General features: G+C 45.3%; 1 protein-coding gene across 1 annotated transcript in view; it reads right to left on the minus strand.

Annotated features, from left to right (window-relative positions):
• The window catches only part of GPRIN3 (GPRIN family member 3), a 57270-nt gene extending 36021 nt beyond the window's left edge, over positions 1-21249 (minus strand). Inside the window, exon 1 of the mRNA XM_007066646.4 lies at positions 20983-21249. The gene's annotated coding sequence lies outside the window, so the exon portion shown is untranslated. The remainder of the gene's footprint in view (positions 1-20982) is intronic.
• Between the last annotated feature and the right edge of the window lie 1748 nt (positions 21250-22997).

The following is a 22997-nucleotide window of genomic DNA, read 5'->3' on the forward strand; positions in this document are numbered from 1 at the left end:
TTTGAATCCTCCAGAGCTACTAATGGAATGGAAAGAGTGTTATCGCCATATGATACTATTTCATCTTCCCACCACATCAAAACAGTAATAGTCATTGAACACTTCTGCATTTTTTTCTTGTAATCCTCAGGAACTAGATGGAGATCAGTAACTCAGTGAAGTGTAGTGACTGACCAGGATTACTCAGGGAAGCTTTAAAAATGGCGGCATTAGGGGTAAAGCCTGGATGAAAATGTGGGTTTCTCATAATCCTGTGCTGAATTTAAGCCCGTTCACTAATTATCAACCCTGCGGGATGAATTAGCATTTTGTTTTAACAATACTCAGATGACTCAGCATGACACAGTGTTATAAAACTTAACTACTGTTGTAAGATACTAGATTTCCAGGGTGGTATAATTCTGTCATCATGTTTCCATACAATTTTGCTGAGTATCCTCTTCCAGATAAATGTTTTATCACACTTGTTCTGCCTCCTCCAGTGCCACCCTGCATATACTTATGTTTTATCATTTTCCGAATGACTCATCTTTGAGGCTGAACCTAGTATCAACCAGGACATTTCTTGTGAAACTGGTGCTTAAAAGTGACAAAAATTAATAGTAACGAGAGTGGCATTTGAACAGAGTAAGGTTAAGATGTTAAATACTAAAGGCCAATTTCCCCCCCGAAACTGTCTAGATACAGGGCCAGATCCTCAATTGTGCCAGTATGGTTTCTAGCACCGCTGGGATGGGAGAACTCATTTACCCAATCTTTAAGCCCTTGACATTCTGACAGCGGGATTGGCTGTGGTCCAATTTGTCCCCCTAGTACAATTTAGAGTAGCTCTGACGGCAGCTCTAAACTGTAGTCAGATACAATGCTCCCCCGCACAAGGAGCTGTTCTGACAGCCAGGGATTACCAGAATGCAGCAGCACCTTGACTATACCATCTTTCTCTTTGTCACATGCCCTTACACTAAAGGAATCCCCACATAGCCAGGTACATTGGATTTGCAGAGGATGTAGCCCTCTGGTTCTTATATTCAACCTAAAAGGAGAGAGAGAAGAAATAAGTCTGAATACACAAGAGAGGAGACACAGAGTGGAGAATTTCATCCATCTAGCTCCAACCCTCTATCGTCTGACTTGAGTAACTAACTTTAAATATAGGTCTCTGGAGTAGGATCAGCCAGATATCGGACACTGTACACTTTTCCCTTGCAAGTGATCCCCTGAGTGATTTTAAACAGGTCTTTCTCTATCTGCAACTTCTAGGATCATACCAAACAATATTCTAGTATCCATTCCAAGAGCTCTTATAATGGTGGTTTCTCCTTCATACCAGAACATTCCTTAATTCATGCCAAATTGCTGCTGGGTTGTATTATAATATAACTTGGCAAAACCTGCCAATGAATACAGGAGTTCCCAACAACACGTGAAGACTGAACACTTACTGTTTTCCTCTCATATTGACCTGAGTGAGGTTTCCTATGGCCTAATGATAATTCTATTAAAGCAGTCACAAAAGTTATAGGGGTGCATGGATTTGGAAGCTGGGGTTATCCTTATGAACAAACAGAAAACAGAAGTTTTTGCCTCCTTAGGAAAATATTCATGTGCCAAATCCTCAGCTGGTATAAACCAGTGTAGCAGCATAAACCTGGCTTTTGGAAACATACCATGGGCCAGATCTTACAGCCCTAAAGCAGAAAGGCTCTATTATTGGCTTATTTGGACTCAGATCACCCTGGTTTGAATCTGGCAGAGTAAGCGTAGAGTGGGTGTAACACACAAGCCTTCTGAGTTAGGAGTGTTTTATAATCACTTTATGAAGGTGTAAATGACCACACAAGATGAAAAAGCACTGGGAAATCAGGCTCAGTGAGTTTAGTCATGGGTTTAATTGGTTAATTCTTGCTCCATTGTTCAAATGCAAGACCCAGCGTTTCCCTAACCCCACAAAACTACAGTTCGGCTCTATCCCTCTCTGATGTAAGCTAGACCCTTTGGCTGAAACACCTCTCACCCCTTCCTCCAGGCGCTTGTGTATTGGATTGTGAAATCAGATCAGTGTCCTAGGCAGTCTGGGTTGAAACAATACTTTCACACAGCTTTTTTTCCCCCCTCTCCTCTGCTCACCCCCAAGAAAAATTTGGTCTTAATTCCCCTCTCACTTAACTTTTTTTTTTACATGTTGTCTTCAGTGTAGCTACTCCTGAATTACACAAGTATCAGAGAATAGTCAGACCCTTTGAGTATCCCCTTACAGGAAATTCCAGTAGATTCTATTATAATCCTTCACTTAGTCTCTATGTCTCTGTTGGCTTCTGATGGACAACCAGTAGTCTCAGGGAGCGACTCATCACTGGGCTTTGTTGCTGTGTTCCAAAACCTACTAGATTAGATGGAATTTAGTGCAACTAGCTGAAAATTTCCAACTAGAATCTTTACTAGGGACCTGTCTTCTCACTTCTTGCACCTCCTTGTCACTCAGGGAGAAGGCCCACTGGATTGATCTCTTACACCACAGAACTCCAGAATGGAGCCGGACTTTCAGTCAACACCTCACACATCTGCATTTTAAGAGGGATTATTAAAGCCACACTAGCCCTGGAGGAGTTAACATAGGCAAGAGAGGCCAAATTAGCCATAGGCTGTACCTGGAGGAGAGCCAAGATGCAATGAGGCTTAATAGGGGATGAAACTCACCTGGGCAGAAACAGGCAGGGCTTCTTTAAAGCCAAGGAGCTGGCAACAGGGAGGGAGGACTTCTGTGAGGAAGCCTGCAGTCACAGTCCCTCATACAAGGGGGGAAAGTAGGGAGCAGTCCAGGGAAGGAGAAGTAAGGGCCTGGAGAATTAAAACCTAAACTTCAGTTTTGAACCTGGTGTAGAGAGTGGACCCAGGTTCCCCTACAAGCCACTGCGGGAGTGGCATCCTAGAGGCAACCTATCTGGGGACTGCTGAGGATAATACCCTGGAACGGGGGGGAGGGAAGAGAGGAGGAGACACATCAATGTGACTTGGCCGTAAGGCTAAGCCACGAAGAGGAAAGTGCTGGAGCTCCAGGGGCACAAGAGAGGCCGTAGAGCAGTGGTATCCAACCTTTTAAAGCACAGGATCACTTTTTGAATCTAAGGGCAACCCAGGATCTACCCTACCCCTTCCCCAAGGCCTCGCCCTACTCACTCCATCCCCGCTCGCTCTCCCTCACTTTCACCAGGCTGGGGCACGGGGTTGGGGTGCGGGCTCTGGACTGGGGCCGAGGGGTTTGGAGTGTGGGAGGGAGCTCTGGGCTGAGCCTGGGGCTGGTGGTTGGAGTACAGGAGGGAGTAAGGGCTTCAGGAGGGAGTACGGGGTGCTGACTCCAGGAGGGGACTCAGGGTTGGGGGTGGGGGGCCAGGATGGGGTATGAGGTGCTGGCTCTGGGAGGGGGCTCAGGGCTGGGGTGCAGGCTCCCGCTGGGCGGTGCTTGCCTCGGGCGGTGGTGCAGCACGGCTAAATCAGGCTCCCTGCCTGCCCCAGCCCCGTGCCACTCCCGCAAGCTGCCAACATGTCCCTGCGCCATGGCCCCAAGGGGTGGGGGGCATATGGCTCCGTGCGCTACCTATCCCTGCAGGCACCGCCCCTGCAGCTCCCATTGGCCGCAGTTCCCTGTTCCCAGCCAATGGGAGCTGTGGGGGCGGTGCTTGCAGGCAGGAGCGGCACACAGAGATCAGCTGGCCACCCTCCCCACACAGGGACGTGCCCAGGGCCATCCCTATCCATTTTGGTGCGCTATGCAGCCCTCTGCGGAGGTGGGGGGATTTGTGGTTTGGGGAACAGGGGGAACCGAGTTGTGGTTGGGTCGCTCCAGTTCCTGCTGCCCGGTGAGTGCAGGGTGGGCCTGACCCCACACTCATGGGGTGGCTGGAAGTGGAGTGATCTGGCCCCAGCCCGCTCCGCCCAGCACCCACCAGTGGAGCAGCTGGGAGCTAGGGGAGCAGAACAGGCTGGGGCCAGGACGCTCCACTTACTGCTGCCGGTGACTGCAGGCCTGACCCCTGCTGCAGTCCTCAGGGAAGTGGGGGCAGGGCTGGGGCAGAGCAGGGGCAGGAAGAGGCGGGGCTGGGGCAGAGCAGGGGCTGGAGAAGCATGCAGCTGCGTAGGGCACCAGGAAATTTGGTGCCCTACACAGCTGTGTACTTTGCATATGGGTAGGGATGGCCCTGGACGTGCCGGCCGCTTCCGGGAGTAGCGTGGGGCCAGGGCAGGCAGGGAGCCCTGAGCCCTGCTGCATGATCGGACTTTTGGTGGCTGGACATTGTGATAGACTGGCAGAGGTTCTTTGATTGACCAGTCGATCGCCATCTACCAGTTGGTGACCACTGCCATAGAGCAAGTAAGTGGGACAACAGGCTGAGCTACCCCAGGAAGGGGCGCCAGACTATTTAGTGAACTAATCCCCAGATGGGCCACTAGGAGGCGCCAGAGTCAGAAGCCAGCAGCCGCCCCGTTATACATTCCAAGAAAGGACTTAAATACAATTCCTTGCCAATACAATCAAACAAAACCTATAGGGTCTGATTTCCCACTCCCTTACCCCTTGAGTAGCTATTTACAACAGTGCAAGATAGGAATCAAACGCTACCAAATCATAGTGGTTTATACCCAATTTGCACAAGTGTAAATGAACACAGAAGATTCAAGGAGTTGGGCCCCATAGCCTCTAAGCAACTTCGACTAAAATTAATTATATGTAATCTATTCCTGCCACGTCTCCATTTTTTAACTGCTGCACCTTCTGAGGGTAATTCAGTGAGGATATCCATTTTACCTTGCAAGGTGCCTTGGTCATCTCACATGCCTAGAATATTTGCATCTGGAAGAACAGCAGAGTTCAGCAATTTGCCAAGATGATCCTTCCATACTTCCAGCACTTCTTGTCATTTGTTGTCAGTTCATTTGTTGCCTCTCTGGCCTGACTGTGTTTCCATACAACTTAATCTTTTCGTATATCATTTTCATACGGTTTGACTTTACCTGAATCGTAATGTTTCCCATTAGTTCATGATCACTGCCACACTCAGCATTTCTGTAGACTCCAAAAGCTGGTGGGACACATGCTCTCAAGCACTGAAAGAACAGGAGCAAGAAGAGGTAGCAGACGACTGGCTAATGGCTATAGTTGTACCAAACCTGAAGAAAGGAGTGTCTCCTGATCTGAATAATTATGAAAGTATAAGTTTATCATCAGTACTGGGAAAAATCATGACGGAAGTACTGCAATTTGTCAACAGATTAAGGCCAGTTTTAGAGGAAGTAGTAGGCAAGAAACTGTGCCGTCAGACGAGGCTGAAGTTGGTGTAGGGTGATCGAGAGTTAAGCTCTCTAGCTTGTGCTGATGACCTCATACAATTTATAGATACTCTTAGTTACCTCAGATAATTGGTTAGTCTACTTGGGTTTAAAATAAATGCCAAGAAGACGAAGTGTTTGCTTTTTGGAAAAGGGACCATAGACCAAAGGTTGAAATGCAGCAGTTAAGTGGTACAACAAGGAAAATCTTAGCTATACCAAGAAAACTTGATCAGTGCTGATGGTTACATTGACAAGGAGTTACAAGAAGATACGCTTTAGCTACAAGTGCTGCACACAAGTTGATGAAATTATCGACAGATACAAACATTAAATTTGGTACCAATGTGAAATCTTATCAAACCAGTGCACTAACAGTATTACTCTACGGTTTGGAACCAACTGAGTTAAATGAAACAGACATCAGAAGGCTGGAGGCAGTAGGAATGAATTCCTTGGAAGATGGCATGTGTAAAGTGGAGTGATTTTTAAGGCAAAAGAAGAAGCTGGGAAGGTAGGATGTGAAATCAGGGTATGGGACTTGCTGCAACTGAAAAGATTATGATCATGGGGATACAGCAGAAGACAAACATATGATAGGATCCAAAAAAAGGAAATCTAACCAGTCTGTTAGAACTAGAAACTGACCACCAACTATATGGTGGGGTGTCATCTGCAGGTATATAACCAGGCTGGGCTTAATGGAGGAACAAGCCATGGACAGGAATAAAGGGTGATGCTACACTACTCTCTGTGTCTCTAAAGATCCTTTGGGATGAGAAGAAGGTGATGTAAGTTACATGGATCAGAAGCAAGATAATTCACTGGGTCGGATCCCCAGCCCTGATAAGTCTCCTTTGTGTTGTTCTAATAGAGCTGTCCTACTTGTGCAACAGAGGATACCCCCCCCCCACACACCCATCCTTTTCTCAGTCCCCCCCGTGTTCTTTTTTTGTATCCTTTGGCTGTTTATGGTTAGTTATTTTTATGGGCCCCTAAGAGTATATCAGATTCTAGCAAGCAAACAAGGTCTCTACCCCCTGGCATTTGAAGGGCCCACTCCTTCAAACACACTCATGTGAGCAGCCCTTACTTGGGCAAGTTCTCCCAGTGAGTCTTACCCTGGTGAGCATGAATTCATAGGGCCGGGACCCAATCCTGATAAATAGGACACAAATCAAATAACTGGGGTGAATAATGGGTGGAGGCAGAACTAGCGATCAGGTTCATGTGTGAATGTTAAGTGCAAGTAGTGGGTTTGAAGGGGGAACTGCAGGAAAACTTGTCAGCCAAGGCAAGAGGCCCAGTCATAGTTCCAAATGCCTGCATCTTCCATTGACTATGTGTGCTCAGCACCTCTGAACCTCAAGCCACTTACTTAGGTGTCTAAATATAAATTTAGTTGCCTAATTTTAGGCACCCAAAGTTGAAGATTATGACTTTACTTCCTCTACCTTGTTTTCCTTCCGGGGGATAGTTGTGAGAGTTCAGGTTTGTAAAATGCTCTGAACTGTATTATATGGGGCTACTGCAAACCCCACTGACCTCAATGGATGCTAGATCAAGCCCTACAAATGTTTGCTATCATAATTTGAGAGGAAGCTATTTTCTTTTACAACCCTTTTTAAAGTTAGTCATCTTCTCTAGCTGTACCTGTTTACCGCATGCAGTCCCCAGCAGCGGTTAGTATTAGTGTTCCCTACCCAAACCAGCAGTCCTTCTGCACAAACGAAAGCTTAGCAGCAAAACTTACTTACGTAACACCTTGTACAGGTTGTTTGTTTTATTTTTTGGCTTCTCTTTGTTTGCTGTCACATTCACGTCACTGGAAATGATGAACCAAAAGATCTTCGTCACTAGAAGGCAATCTGGGATCCTGATCACGCTAACTAATATTTGTCTGTCATGTTCTCTTAAGAAACCCCCCGCACACATACATACAAAAATAGCCTATTTGTTTTCTGGATCACAACAACAGCTAATGTTATAGCATGACCTTGATGCCTCGCCAAGAGACGGCCGTGACATTTATTAACTTGGGTCAGTTATAGCAGGATATAATTTAATTCATATCATTATCTATATCTATATATTCAAGCAAAGGTTTATCACTTTCACAGAGAATTAAATTCCAGGAAATGCCCGCTCCCTTTAGCAGAGAGAAAACCTGCTCCCTTTTCGGTGCTTTTTGCCTGTCATATGCTCAGGGTTTTGGGTTTTTTTCTGACCACAGGGATGTAGTACTGCTTATCTCAGCCTTCTCAAGCAGGTCACTATAAACTATTTGCTTCTCTCTCTCCGCCTACATTTGAAAGAACAGGTACCTAACTGTAGTTAACAATAATCCTGAAATATGGCTCTTCCAGCCTTTCAACTAGGCAGACTGCTACTCCTTCAAAGAAATGCAAGCCTTCCCACTGTAGATTACATACACAGAGACTTCATCCTTCACTACCTATTTGGAGACCTCGAATAATAAACCCGCTCTGATTTACGGGAGGACATAAAAAAAAAGATCAATATGGTGTGTAATGGTGTTAATAGCCAATGATCTATGGGCATAGTTCATTAGAAATTTGTTCTCTGTAGCTACTGACTTCTCTACAGGCTTCTGCTGCTTGGACACGCTGGCTGTCAAATCATGATGCATGGAGTTCTACATCACTGACCTTGCAGACGATTTACACAAAGAAATGAAATATATTGGGGCAGATTGGCCTGAATTAATTTACTTTGAAAGATCACTGCTAGCAGGCAACTAGGCATTCAGAAAACAAAACCCAAACTCTAAAACCGAGGCACTTAAAACATGTATGTCATCTGTTAACTAGCAGGTGAGAAGGGGGCTCTGCACCAGAACTGGATGGTGTGTTGTAGTGCAAGAGCTGGACTGACACTTGAGATCTGGATCTATATGCCTGGCTTTCCAGGATCCTTATGATATGAACTTGATTTTCTCTCTCTCTCTCCTGCCTCAATTCTAATACCTTTACCTCCACCTTCTGTCTTGTCTACAGAGGCCCCAATCCTGCCCACAGTTGTGTGCATGTGCACCCCTGTGTCTAAGTGCAGTCAGTTACATGACTGAGACCATAGATTTGGGGCAATCTCACATTAAAAAACCAACCAACCAACCTCGTTGAACTCTGAGACAGGAACTGAACATACAGATAGCAATACACAACTATCTATGTACAATTCCGAGCACAATGGGGCCCTATCTTGATTGAAACCTCTAGGTGCTATCATAGATTATCATAATGTGTAGTATCTTCTTAGCTAGGAAGTTAGATCACAATATTACAAAGCTTTTGGGTTGAAGCCGTTCTACCGAGGAAGCGGAGATGGAATCCTCCAGGATAGCACAATTGGCAGAGGGTATTGTGGGCTGGGTTTTGTCTTGCTCTTAAGTATCCTTCACTGGCACCACTAGGAGCAGGATATTAGTTCAGATGGACCCAGTTGTCTCATCCACCATGAGTAACTCTATGCTAATGGTCTTATTTACCTGGGGCCGAGGAAGCTGTTAAATTAGATGTCCATAAAATACCATTCTGTCAGGCTTTCCTCGACTCAGACCTGAGCAATAGCTAAAAATATCCCATGTTTCTCTCCGCTCAGCACGTCAGCCAGGTCGAGAGGCAAAACACAGTGGGAAAGCTGCCAATCTTTTTGGACTAATTCCAACTGTTAAAACATTGCAAGAAACTGCTCTATCATTACCTACATAAACTCTCTGAAAAAAAGCAGTGATAAAATAGATACAAATCACATTACTGTATGTGGCACTTTATTGCAGTAAATTTCAGTTGGTGAACACTAGTACTAGTAAGTAATGGTGTTACTATGCATAAAATCAGTCAACAATCTATGAATCTATAATGGGTTCTATCTTGTCCAATGCACCAAGTCTCCAACGCCACCCTTTCAGCCTGTGTTGATTAGCTCTGCTGTACAAGATAATTCATCCCTTATAGGATAGGATGAGTGGAAGTGGAAAAAGAGAGCCAAGTTTCAAGAGGGACGCAGACTGGTTAGGAACCAGATTCTGAAGAATTCAAGGGTGGGGCTGGCTGTTCTGAGAACTAAATAGCAGAGCATGTAAAATGACCTATTTTATAAAGCTCTGTTTCTGACAGCTCTGCTTGCTTGCTGTGCCACTCAGTGCTAATTAAACAATTAGCCCTTTCAAAAGTTGTGGTGACATGAGGTGGTTAAAAGAAGATAGAGCAGTGGCCATGGGTTTCTGCAGATAAGTGTATGCTCAGCATGGATGCTGGCAAACCTTTTACCAAACATGCTGAACAGACCAGTGCTTGGGGATGTGGAGAGAATGAGAAAAAATAATAACAGGAAGGAGACAGTGAAATAAAACAGAATAAAACGAACCCAGGGCAGGATTCCAGTCACCTTAATTTTTTAAGGTCAGTGAAGGGAAACCCTGTTTGTTTTGTGTCTGACACTCGAGAATCTTGGCCTGAACCAAAGGGAAAAAGTAAAACTGGAAAAATCTGTTTCCCTCTGAAAGGAGTGTGCTATATACCATGACCGCAAGAAAGGAGGGTTGGGATCTCTCACTAAGAGGGAACTGCCGAGCTGTCACTTTTGACTGAAAGAAGATTTGAAACCTGGTCTCTGGGATAGAAAGCTAGTCCATTAACCAACCTGCACCACCTCCTCTTTAGACTCCCACCTCAACTCCAGTCTAAAATTATCCTCCACTTCTACCAGAGCAGCCGTATCATCCTCTCTCCTCCTCACCCCCTTTTTTTAAGCTTCTATCCTCCACCTTCAAGACAGTGCTGCCACTGCCAAAGTTTTCCTCTTACATTCTTCCTCATGCCCCCCCCAATCCTCTCTCCTTAGTGCTCCCTAGTTCTCCTCCTATCAAAAAAACTACTATTTTCTGAATATACATTCTTAAGACAAGATGGTTGAGTGTATTATAATCTTGGTATCCACATGCTTTTATCCAATAGGTAGCCCTCTGAATGCAGCCACCTCTACTTACAGAAGCACTGCCAAACAGAATTTATGAAAATAAAACCACCACCCATGTGTGTTCTTTGCCAGCTTTTCCAACCAGCAACTTGGTAGGTTGCAAACTACTATGTGCTCCTTAGAGCTTCAACTAAAGCTATATCTACACTGCCGCGGTAAGTTGACCTACACTACGCAACTCCAGCTACGTGAATAACGTAGCTGGAGTCGACGTACCTTAGGTCAAGTTACTGCAGTCTACACCGTGGGAGAAAAATCTCCCGTCGACTTACCTTACTCTTCTCGTTGGGGGTAGAGTAAAGGGGTCAACTGGAGAGCGATCTGCAGTCGATTTGGCAGGTCTTTACGAGACCCGCTAAGTTGACCACCGGTGGATTGATCTCAGAGCATCCATCCCTACCGTAGTGTAGACCTGCCCTGAGTCCTTCAACAGGGAAGCAAGGAAAGAGCTAGAGCAGAACCTCAGGGGTATGAACACCACGGGAATGGAGGTTGTTCGTAATTCTGAAATGTTTATAACGCTGAACAAAACGTTATGGTTGTTCTTTCAAAAGTTTACCACTGAACATTGACTTAATACAGCTTTAAAACTTCACTAAGCAGAAGGAAAATGCTTTTAACCATCTTTAATTTAAATGAAACGAGCAGAAAAACAGTTTCATTATTTTGTCAAATCTTCCCCTTAATTTTTACCACAGTACTGTACTGTATTTGCTTTTTTTGGGGGGGGGGGGTGGGGGGGGTGGAGGGCAAGCGCAGGGCAGGGAGGTGTCTCTGCTGCTGCCTGGCAGCGTACTTCTGGTTCCAAATGAGTTGTACGGTTGACTGGTCAGTTCATAACTCTGGTGTTCGTAACTCTGAGGTTCTACTATATCTCTGTAAATTCTCCACTACACTAATTTACCAAAAGCAAGGGCTAACAAATGCTATCTCTTACGGGAGCATGCAGTGTTGTATTTCATACTTTGAAGAGTTGCCATGTACATTGGCCAAATCGGACAATCTCTACACAAAAGAATAAATGGACACCTGACATCAAGAATTATAACGTTCAAAAACTAGTAGGAGAACACTTCAATCTCCCTGGTCACTCAATAAACAGACTTAAAAGTGGCAATTCTTCAACAAAAAACCATCAAAAACAGACTCCAATGAGAAACTGCAGAACTGGAATTAATTTGAAAACTGGACACCATCAAATTAGGCCTGAATAAAGACTGGGAGTGGATGGGTCACTCCAAAAACTAAATCAATTTGTTATGCTCTAAGGTGCCACAAATACTCCGCGTTATTTTTACAAAAACTAATTTCCCCTTGCTAAATACTCACACCTTCTTGTCAACTGTTTGAAATGGGCCACCTTGTTTACATTGGCCTCATTAACACTGCAAAAGTGATTTCCACTCCTTGTCAACTGTTGAGAATAGCCTACTTCCAACTTAATTGAATTGGCTCGTTAGTACTGACCCCCCCCACTTGGTAAGTCTACTCCCATCTTTTCATATGCTGTGTATTTATACCTCGCTACTGTATGTTCCACTCCATGAATCTGATGAAGTGGGTTTTAGCCTATAAAAGCTTATGCCCAAATAAACGTTAGTCTCTAAAGTGCCACAAGAACTCCTCGCTGTTTCTGAAGAGTTGAACTCTCATGATCTTGTCATCAGAATGACATGAAATCTTTCAGCACCCTTAAGAAGCTTCTTTATGTCGTGATAAGAGAGACCACTTTGGGAAAGCAAAATCAAACAAATAGAACTAAACATCCCATGATGCTACTATTAGTGTATAGGAAAGTGAATAGAGAAAGCAACTGGAGCTACTATTATCTACAGTCCAGACAGACATCATGTTGGAAAAAATGTGACCTGCAGCTGGATCCTTCTTAAAATAGTAGAATCTTTGTCTTTTTGAATGTGAACTACTCCTTGTACTTGGAAAACTTGGTAACAGCAACATATCAGATTTCTTTTTTCCACCATTTACTTTTTATATCACATTAGTCTGGGGTGGTCGGTCAGCACAAAGTCGGTCTCTCCAAGAGGATAGGCTATAGTACACGGGCAGGGGGACTATAACTGGTGAAATAATTCATTGTGAGCAATATTTGTTGTGCATTTTGGCATTTCCCTCTCCTCCACCTCAATTAAATAGTTGTACCCAAGTAAATGTGTCCATTCTTCAGCAGCGGACAGATCAGAGTGTGAAACAGTACTAAACTGCCTCTTAGCCACAAAGCTCGCTCTCTCTCTCTCAAACTAATAGATTGAATGGGGTCGTGAGTGTTGTCGATTACACTTTTTCCATGTTTACACAGCAGGGTACCGACATCTCTGCCCTTTCATATTTGCCACAAATGTGCAAACTCAAACATTTGGCCACTGACTCTAAACAAGAAGTGAGTTGCTCACCTTTAATAAGTAACTGAATCGCTACGATTCAAATATCAATCAGTGCATGTCTTTGTTGCTATAGAACAGTTTCCGAGTTCAAAGTCCACGTGTACAACACAATGGAAAACACACACATACACCTTGTTTTAATTTGTTAGAAATGAATGTAAAACATTTATTCAGAGACACTATCTAAAGCATTCTCTTTATGGGGGGAGGGGGAAATTAATTTTATTTGACTCAGAAAGTACCAGGAATGATTGTATTCCAGTAAAACATCTTTTACTGCCATTGTTTTGCACCTCATCCTGTCATAAAGTCTCTTGTAAGACGGTGGGGTGTAATCCAGGAAGCAACTGAGGAGCCTCGGTGCTGCTGTCCTGGGGTGTGGCACCACTGCGATCCACAAAACTCCCACTCAGCTGCTGCCTCATCCTGCAGGTGCCTAAACTCACTTGGTGCCTAACTTTCTGCTGTAAAAGTTCCCTACGTGCCTAGGTTTTATACCCTGGGATATGTGCACTGCTGCTCACTATAGGCATCAGGAGTCCTACCTCCTGCCTAAGCCTCAGGGCAATTCATGAATTGAGGGAAGATGTGCATGACACGCTCTAAGTCACGGGTGGCCTCTGAGCATGCCTATAGGAACATATCCCATTCAAAATCCGGCTGGAGGAGGAGATAGTAATGGTGCCCACCTTATAGCTTTTAGCTCAGCGGTTACAGCATTTGCCTGGGATATGGGAGACCAAAGTTCAATTCTCTCTGCCAGAGTGGGAAATAGGATTTGAACAGATGTCTCCCACCTCTCAGGACAGTGCTCAAACTAATAGGCTATACTGATGTGGGGCTCCCTCTGTCTCCTGCTGAAGCTGCTCCACTGTGGATCAATAATGAGAGAGATTGGAATCGGGGACTGGATCAAGCATCTCCCACCTCCCAGGTAGGGACCCTAACCACTGGGCTACAGAGCTATTGCCATTCTCTCTCCCTCTTTCAATGATTATTTACGTATTTATCCACTGTGGAACAGTCACTGGGCCAGAGAGAGCACCTGGTCATAAAACAAAGAAATAAAATGAAACCAAGAACACAGTGCAATGCGTTAAAAGACTGTTATCAATGTTTTGCAAGTCACCAGTAAAAATTCACTCTAGGTTCCTATCTATCTAGTTTCACTCTCCGTCTATATCTGTAATTCTGAAAGTAACAGGTTGCTTTTGCCTTTTGCGCCAGAGAGGAAACCAACAAGTAGCATTTGGACCTTAATATTAATGATCTGTTGCGTGCCTCAGCTTCAATTTTTGTTATGTGTGATATTTTGTTGGTTAAATAGTAAAATAAAAACCATAAGAATAGCAAGGTTTTTACGCCTCAAATTTGACCTACTTTACCATTCCCAGAATGTACTAATATAATCCACCTGCTTCTAAGCCATCCCCAGAGGGAAGACTTGCAGGAGTAAGTTCATGTCTGGGCCTTTAATGTTTGCAAATGAAGCAATCTTTTGTAGTTTGAAAGAGAAAGAGAAGATGGTTAGCCCAGTAATGTTTTTTTACTCTCATAACTTAAAAATAGTAATTGATAGTCTTCAAGTTGTTCTGTAATGGCCCTCATGCTTGAAGGCATCTGCCCTCAGATTGTTAATAAAGTCCAAAGCATTTCAGTCCTGTTACACTGCTAAATGTCACTGGTTGCTCAAAAAGCCAGTGTCAAAAATACCCACTTCCCTCTGCCAGAAAGTTGAACCCCATCACATCAGACTCAGTGTTGTTCACGCTGATCCACATACGTGTGACCTCCAAGCGTGCAACTCATAATACATAAGAATGAGGCCACACATCCCGAATAAAGCTCCAATGGGTACAAAACAGGAGCCCAACCACTTAGCAACACAGGTCATTGTGAATGTATCATCTGGACTCCATCCTTGGCCCTGGCTTTCCATTGAACTGAGTCCTCTTAAAAGTCTCTGCCCTGGTATGGAAACCACACATGGGATTGCACTTAAACGCCTGAGAGAGCATTTCTCTGACCATGATCATGGCAGACGTGATCCACTGGAACGATGAAAGTGTCAGCCAGTGATGCTGGAACAATTTTTGTAGTGGGGGTGCTGAAGGTGGAAACCATCTATTTGGGTTATTAGTACTTCAAGCCAGCGACAGCACCCCCTGCACCTCTAGTTCCAGCACCTATGCCTTCAGACAATACGGGGAGGCTCAAGAGTGAAAGACAAAGAATTTTGCCAGTAGCTGGACATGGACCATACAACTCACTCCTGCAAGAGAGACTAACGGAACCAACTAAAAGGAAAAATTCATTGCCCCCTCACCAGCTTTGCTTCCCTGCAGAAACAAGTTCTTCATGGGCGCAGGCACGCACGCAAAAGTAAACATCAATCAAGCCATTGCTCTTACAGGATATAAAAAGGAGGTCGTTATTTCCTTTAAAAAATTCACATATTTAATAAATTGTCAAAGAAACATTGCTGTAGTACTAACTTTATAATTTCATCAAGAATAGATTTGACATATATCATTTCCTATTTTTAAATACTTGGGAGGCATTCAGTCACTGTGGTGATGAGGGACTGATAGATAGATATAGCGAATATCTGTGCTCACACACTTGCTGTTTAAGAGGTAACCCAAAGCAGGTGCCGCAGTGATCTCAGACATCACTACATACACATTGGACTTGTAAATTTATGAGAGAGAACAAAGCAAATTCCTTTTTCTAAAGACCAGCAAAATAAGCAGTATCTTTTTAACAGAGCTGCATGTCCTTATGTTTGAATTAGTTCATTATAACCTTCTACATTTATAGTTACACACACATAATTTAGTTACCATGCCCATGCTCTACCTTTCTTTAAACACAAAAAAATAAAATAAAATAAAAATAAAAAAAATCTACTCCTTAGTGTGATCTTTATTTGAGAAGCAAGAAAACGTAGACTTTTATTAATTTCTAGTTAGCTTTAAAGAGCATGAAACAGTGGACTTTTATCTATTTCTTCTATGGACGGCTTTATGCACCACCATTAAAAGAACCTGCCATCCTAAGGTAACGTATCTGGTAGGGACAAGCATTTATTATAATGAATTGCCCAGTTAATGACAATCTGAAAGGCTAAACTCTTTACATAATAATACAACACTTCAGCAAGAGGTAAATTGTTCATTCTTAGCTTGGCCAACAATAAGGACTACCATTCACACTGGTTCAAGCGGCAAAGCTTTGAAATGTCAGACAGAGCAGCATAAAAAGAGATACAAAAGCAAAATGTATTATACTACACTAGTAGGGGATATGACTAAATTGCCTGTTAAGTCTTTTCCTTCTCTGACTTCTATGATCCCACGATCCACAACAACACATGACAGGCCAAGGAAGGCTTGCATCTTCCACATGGAAAGGACAAGAATCTCAACCATTCAACAAAAGTGTCTGAAGAAGGAAAAGGAGAAAAAAGAAAAAGTAGTGGTAGCAGATCAAAGTTCTTAACCTCTTCTGCTCACCTCTAGTTCTTTACCCCCAAAAAATAGAAAGCGTGGAGAAGCATCATTCATGTTTCACTGAACTAGCAACAAAACACAATGCTGCTCATAATCCATCTTTCCTCAGGTTCACAGAACCACTGTAGAGACAGTCCGCCCCAGAGGGGACAGGTATCAGTGCAATCTTCATTGTCCCCAGTCTCTCCTTTCAGATGAGTGCTCCTGGCTACAGCAGCTGGGCAGTCAGTGACATAAATTGGAAAACTATCCATATCCCCCCACCTGGAACTTGAGACACCTCATCTCCCTGCCATCCCTCCTAAAATCCCTCTGAGGGGGAAGTTCCCCAAAGTCATTTTGGAGTGCTGAGAAGACACCAGGAAATGCATTATCTCCAACCCTGTGCCATATTTTGGGGAAGAGAAACAGCTTCCTCCCATCTTCATGGAGAAGCAGAGTGCTCTGGGATTCAGAGTTTGATATAGTGTACACAAGTGAATAGAGGGAAGGCAGAAGCAACAGCAGCTACACAGCAGCAGAACCGAACACTGACTGCTGGAGTAACGCTTCTTCAGTGACTCCTGTAGTCTTAAAATTCACCTGAGCTTCCCTGCTACCCAGCAGGGCTTCCCTGCTGCCCACCAGAGCTCCTAAGCTCTGTAGGCTTCCCCAGGCCTTGACAGATCCCTCAGTACTCCTAGTTTCAGCCAACCTACTCTGAAACATCTACCCCTACACCTCGGCTACCTCTCCTCACACAGGATCCATACCTTGATTTCTTCTCCTGCGCCAAGATTGGTTTCCCTTCTAATATTTTAAAATCTGCTAGAGCGAATGTGGACCTGAGTAGAACTGGCCACGAGCACCATAGCTCTAATCCAGTCATCCATGACAAAACACTGTCTTCAGTTACCCCAAACACTAGAGGGGCTTAATTTACTGGTTGGTATGACTGTGCTTCTCTTTACAGCCATACAGAGTTCACCAATGCTCCCCCCCATACATGACACATCCCTGTTTAGACACTAACGTACTGAAGGCAGTAATTCTTCATTAAGATTCAATGTGCCACTACTCATTCACTTGTCATTAAACATCAGTTACAGATACAAACTTCCTCAGAGCAGAATATGAAATTACAGCACTTGCAAGAAAAGAGCGAAGCTCGGTGTAATGGGGAAGCACCATACCAACAGCTGTAGACATGTATGAATGAAATCAATTATAAAACCAATGCTCTGAGGTGCACATCATCAATACTCAACACCTAGCTTCTTCTCCAGATGTAAAATGTCTGCACCCATACAACCTTGAAGTATATATGAAACAAATATTACAAGGAGAAGATGGGCGGATGGTGTTGACAATGAAGTCACTGGCTAACTCTATCTGACTTCTGGAGAAGGAAACAGCAGTGCCCTGTTATTACTCAATTGCAGACCCCCCAGTGAATGAAGAGATGGGGGGGAGAACAGATCACTTTACTATTGCCAAATGCAAAGCATTCATTGTACCTAGATGCATAGCAAGTCACACTCACAGACTAGGAGACTATTCTGGAAAGCAGTGACTCTGAAAAGGACATAGGGGTCACTGTAGATAACCAACTAAACATGAACTCCCCCTGTGTTGCTGTGGAAAAAAAGAGTTACCGCAATCCTTGGATGAATAAACAGGTGAATACTGAGCAGGACCAAGGAAGTGTTTTTATCTGTGAGACCATTAATGGAATACTGAGTACAGTCCTGGTACTCAGACTTTATAAAGGAGATTGGAAAAAGTGGAGGGGTTCCAAGAACAGCTACAGAACATGTGTGTTCTGGAAAACTTACCTTCCAGGGAAGACTAAAGGAGTTTGATCTGTTTAGCTTAAAGAGACGGTTAAGAGGCAATTCAATTACTATCTATAAGCACATGCCAAGAGAGAAAATATCTGATACCAGATGGCTACTTAAGATGACAGACAAAGGCATTACAAGATCCAATGGCTGGACACTGAAGTCAGAACATTTCAAACTGGAAAGAATATGTAAATTTTTAACAGTGAGGGTAATTAACTACTGGTGCAAATTCTCAAGGAATGTGTTAATTTCTCTATCACTTTGAGTCTTTAAATCAAGATGCATACCTATCTAAGAGATATACTTTAGCAGAAACATAAACTGTCGGGCTAGATGCAGGACTCCCGGGAAATATTCTATAGCCTGTGTTATGTAGGAGGTCAGAGTAGATGATCATAATGATCCCTTCGGGCTTTAAAAATCTGTGAAATCCATTGGCAGAGTTAGTTCTCCCTTTCTGAGATGAGAAGAAACATGCAGGAAAGGCAAAGAAGATGGGATTTAAAAAATGCAGATTCACTTGTGAAGAACTGGTTTCAGAGTAGCAGTCGTGTTAGTCTGTATTCGCAAAAAGAAAAGGAGTACTTGTGGCACCTTAGAGACTAACAAATTTATTTGAGCATAAACTTTCGTGAGCTACAGCTCACTTCATCGGAAGTGTGAAGAACTTCATGTGAAGAACTGTGATTCCCCCATTGTAATACATCAATCTCTGATTTTGAGGTCAACTGGAGTTTTGCCATTGACTTCAATGGGAGCAGGAACAGGATTTTGGAAGATTTATGAACCCTGAGGTATGGAATGGCAATAATGCTCAAAGCCAGGGATCTCAACGTTTTTTTACAGCGTGGCCCACATCTCAGAGTGATTGTCCTTTGCACACCCCCACTCCTATTCCTGCAAGGACAAACATCATCTCCCTCAGGCAACCGCTTTACTACAGCGTGGCAACTACAGCACTGGTTTACAGGAAAAAGTAACATTCGGAAAGTATTTAATGGAATGTTAATTTCTTTTAATTCACTTTAGCAACTGGAAACAAAGAGAACTAACATCATGTGACCAGCCAGCTCTCAGCAGACTTCCACAGAATGCACAGGTTGGGAACCTCTGGTTTAGGAAATACAAGGGGAAGGGTAGGGTAACATGTATTTTCATTCCTGGAAAAAGTACATCCCAAGGACAGAGATTGGGAAGGGGATACAAAGTATTGCTCACAGGCTTTTTTCTAGTCTCTTTTTGGATGACTGCTGTGAAGCCTCATTCTGTCATCCACCTCACTCTTATTCCACCCAACCCTTCCTTTAAAAACAAAAATCTGTGCAAAAAAAATCAAAGGTTTTGAAACAAATGACACCGCAAAAAGATATGGAGTGTTTTGTTTTTCGTCACTTGTGTCTGGGCAAGTATTTGTACTGGGCAAGTATTTTTACTGTGCAACAGTGCTGTTGCTAGGGTAATTACTCTCCCCTGTTGAATAGCAAAGCAACATTGCAGCAAAACTCATTTTTGCCACTCAAACCCATCTTTTACAGATGGAAATATAGCACCTTGTTTCCCTCCTCTCTTCCTTTAACATCCGACTATTCTGTTTATTTCATTTTGAAAACCAAAAACCATAACATCTTCCCAGAGACAAACCACAGAAATAAAAGCAAACACAAAATAATTCTGAAATCAATAAACAACTGAGAAATTATCTTTTCAAGACTCATCTGGGTCTCTCTGCCTAGATCTACGATGGAGAGGTGACCATTACACACATGATAAGAAGTTAAAAAAACAACATGCAGCACTTGTGACTGGAAAAAAATAAATGGGTTGGACCCATTGCTGCACTCCTTACTCAGGCAAAACTTCCACTGAAGCCATTGAGAAGACAATTCTGCCTTCTTACACGGTCTGTGTCATTAAAAGGCAGAATTAGGCCCTCTTTGACTTCAGTGGAGGGTTTGTCTAATTATTTTGTTATTGTTTTTATGGCAGTATTGCCTAGCAGCCCTATGCTAGACAGTGTACAGCCATATAGTAAGACACACTCCCTGTAAAGACTTCAGGATTTGACCCTGAGCTGGTATCTGGTAAAATGCCTGCAATGTATTTTCAGAGTCAAATATTCAACAGCAATTCCCTCCACCTGCTATAAATGGGGTGTAAATACGTTATGAATCTGGGCCTGCATCCCATCCGTTCTGTTTGTTTATCTTCCTGCTGTAGTAAACATTTCTTCCAGCCCCAGCCACGACCCAGACTCCTTGGAGGGGGGAATAATCCCAAAGGCATACCAGCTTTTAGCAAACAACGTCCAAGTGTTTTGGATGGGAACGGGTTCTTCCCCAGTGCTGCACTAGGACAGAGAAGAGGACCCAGACTGCGGTCCCCCATCCAACTGCACGGGTCACCCTCCTCCTGTCCCCGCTTCAGCCTCTTAAGAATTCACAGCGACAACCTTGGGCTGCAGACATGCAGGGCACAGACGCATCCCCCACGCCGGCCCCGCCGCGCTCCCCTTACCCAGACCGGTTTTGCTGCTTATTCCTCGCGCATGCAGCAAAGCATTTGGCTGGGTGGGCGGGGGGGGGGGGGGCGTTTTGTATGCACCCCATTTGCCAGCCCCGATTTCCACTGTCAGGCAAGGCATCCCCTGCTGTGCCTCGCTGGTATTATGCCCGTCCCCAGCCCTCTGCAAATGGCAATGCCTTGGGGTTGCTTTGCCCTGATCAAACTTGCAGGCAGAGTTCGCCTCCAGGTGCAAGGTGGTTTCTTTCCCTCCGTGGCAAAGCAAGCCAGGTTGCACTGAAGCGACGGGGGCAGCAGGACCTACCCCGATGACCGTGTGACACCCACACCACCCCAAGCACTGGCCACGTACGATCAACATACACCCGCAAGCCACCGGCCCTGGGCTCCCTCCCTTACCTTCAACGCCGCCGGGCAGCCGCCGCCGCCGCTGCAGCTCAGCCGAAGGCACAGATGACCTTGCAGAGAAATCCATCCTCTGTGCAGCAAAGGAAGCGCTTCCTCCCTGGGGGGCGGCCGCAGAGATCCCGGGGGCGAGCCCCCGCTGCGCTCCCGCCAGGCAAATCGATACAGGGAGCGGCGAGCCCGCCCTGGCAACACGCGCGGGGAAGCGCGAGCCCCGCCAGTGACCGCGCAGCCCGCGGGCGGGGCGGGGGCTGCAGGGGCGGGGCGGGGCGGAGCCGGAGCTCCGCGGGCGGCCGCGCAGATCGGCGCCGCTGGTGCTGCCAGGCGGCCAGGAACTGGGCAGCGGCGCGCGCGACGGAGCCTCCCGGGACCCCGGGTGGGATCCGCCGCTGCCAGCCCGCGCCCGCGCCCGCACCCGCACCGCCATTGCCCGGCCGGGGATGGTCAGGCTCGCCCCCCAGGAGAGAGCTGGCCCTTTACATTCAAGGGAGGGGGGAGCTCTTCCCCCCGCTGCACGTGCAGCCCCCCCCCCCCGCCCGCCCCTGTCTGGGGAAGCAAACTGAGTCCCTGCGCCCCCCACCTCTGCCATCTGCCCCCTGGGGGGGACCGAGCCCCTCTGCCCCATGGGGAGCGGGGGACCGAGCCCCTCTGCCCCATGGGGTGCGGGGGACCGAGCCCCTCTGCTCCCCACCTCTGCCATCTGGCCCCAGGGAAGCAGGGGACCGAGCCCCTCTGCCATCTGTCTCCAGGGGAGGGGCAAGCTCCTCTGCCCCCCACCTCTGCCATCTAACCCAGGGGAGTGGGGACCGAGCCCCTCTGCCCACTAGCTGGGATGGTGGGTGAGGCCTTTTGCTCTGTCTTGCTACCTCCTATCGCTCCCCTCTCCTTTGGGCAGGGGGGTAATGCCAGGGATGTGTTTGGAGGTGTTGCCTCCCCAAGGCCGCCTGGTTTCTGCCACTCAGCGAGCTTGTCCCCAGCACATACCAGCCCCACTTCTGCTCCCCAGGGCTCTCCCTGCTGCCAGCGAACACTACTGCTTTTCCCAGCCATGGGAAAGGAGGCTTCAGAGCGCCCCAGTGGTGGTGGGGAAGGGATTAGTGACTTGCCCCTCACTGGCAAGAAATGTCAGAGATAGAGCTGCATGGAGCAGCAGCTAGGCTGGGGCTGGGGCTGCTGAGGGTGCTCAGGGAGGGTTGCTTTGCATCATCTATTAGGCCTGAGCAGTATCTGTTCTCTCTAGCTCCTATAGTGAAACTCTTTCTCTGTATTCTAGACACAGGTGGACATAGCAGGCCATCATTTTTATATGGGAAGAGGGAGACCCGTGCATATAAAATCCATTAAATCCATAAGCATTTACTAGGGCTACTTGTGCAAATTAGGAAAGTTTGTCTGCAAACAGCTGTTTATTTAAGTATCTAACTAGAAACTTGCTTGCACAGCTATACAATTTACTTCTAGAATTGTGACAAATGTGTATGTGAAGAAAGGTAAAACTTTTGCTGTGACTTTTTCCATACACAAATCTGGTCTCTGCTTTGAAAATTCTGCCCAACTTGCCCGCCGTGAACCAGAAAAAACAGGTATGCTCTCTGCAGTAGTGGCAAGCATACCTGTAGATTTTCTGCATTTAAAAGTTGCTCTTAAAATTGTCTAAAAATTGTAGATAGAATTTCATACTACTAGGAAGAAGGAAATACTATCTATATCTATTTACTGCAAACTGGAGACAATGATTCTACGCTGCCAGGGAACAAAATAAATGATGGGTTCTCAACAAAGGGGTTCTTAACCATCCTCCCTTTCTTTATGGCTAAATGAGGGTAGGGTCCCAAATGCTTTATGGTTAAAAGCAGGAAGGATTCTGTTATAAGATGGGGTTACAGTATGGAAAAGTTTAAACAACACTGGAGTAGGTGATCTGGACAGTCTTTTCTATCTCTGATGTGAACAATAAATCACATTTCCCTGATCCATATTAATGCAAGTGTTTGCACTGAACACACACA

Source organism: Chelonia mydas, chromosome 4 (genome assembly GCF_015237465.2).
Source record: "Chelonia mydas isolate rCheMyd1 chromosome 4, rCheMyd1.pri.v2, whole genome shotgun sequence".
NCBI classification, from domain to species: Eukaryota; Metazoa; Chordata; order Testudines; family Cheloniidae; genus Chelonia; species Chelonia mydas.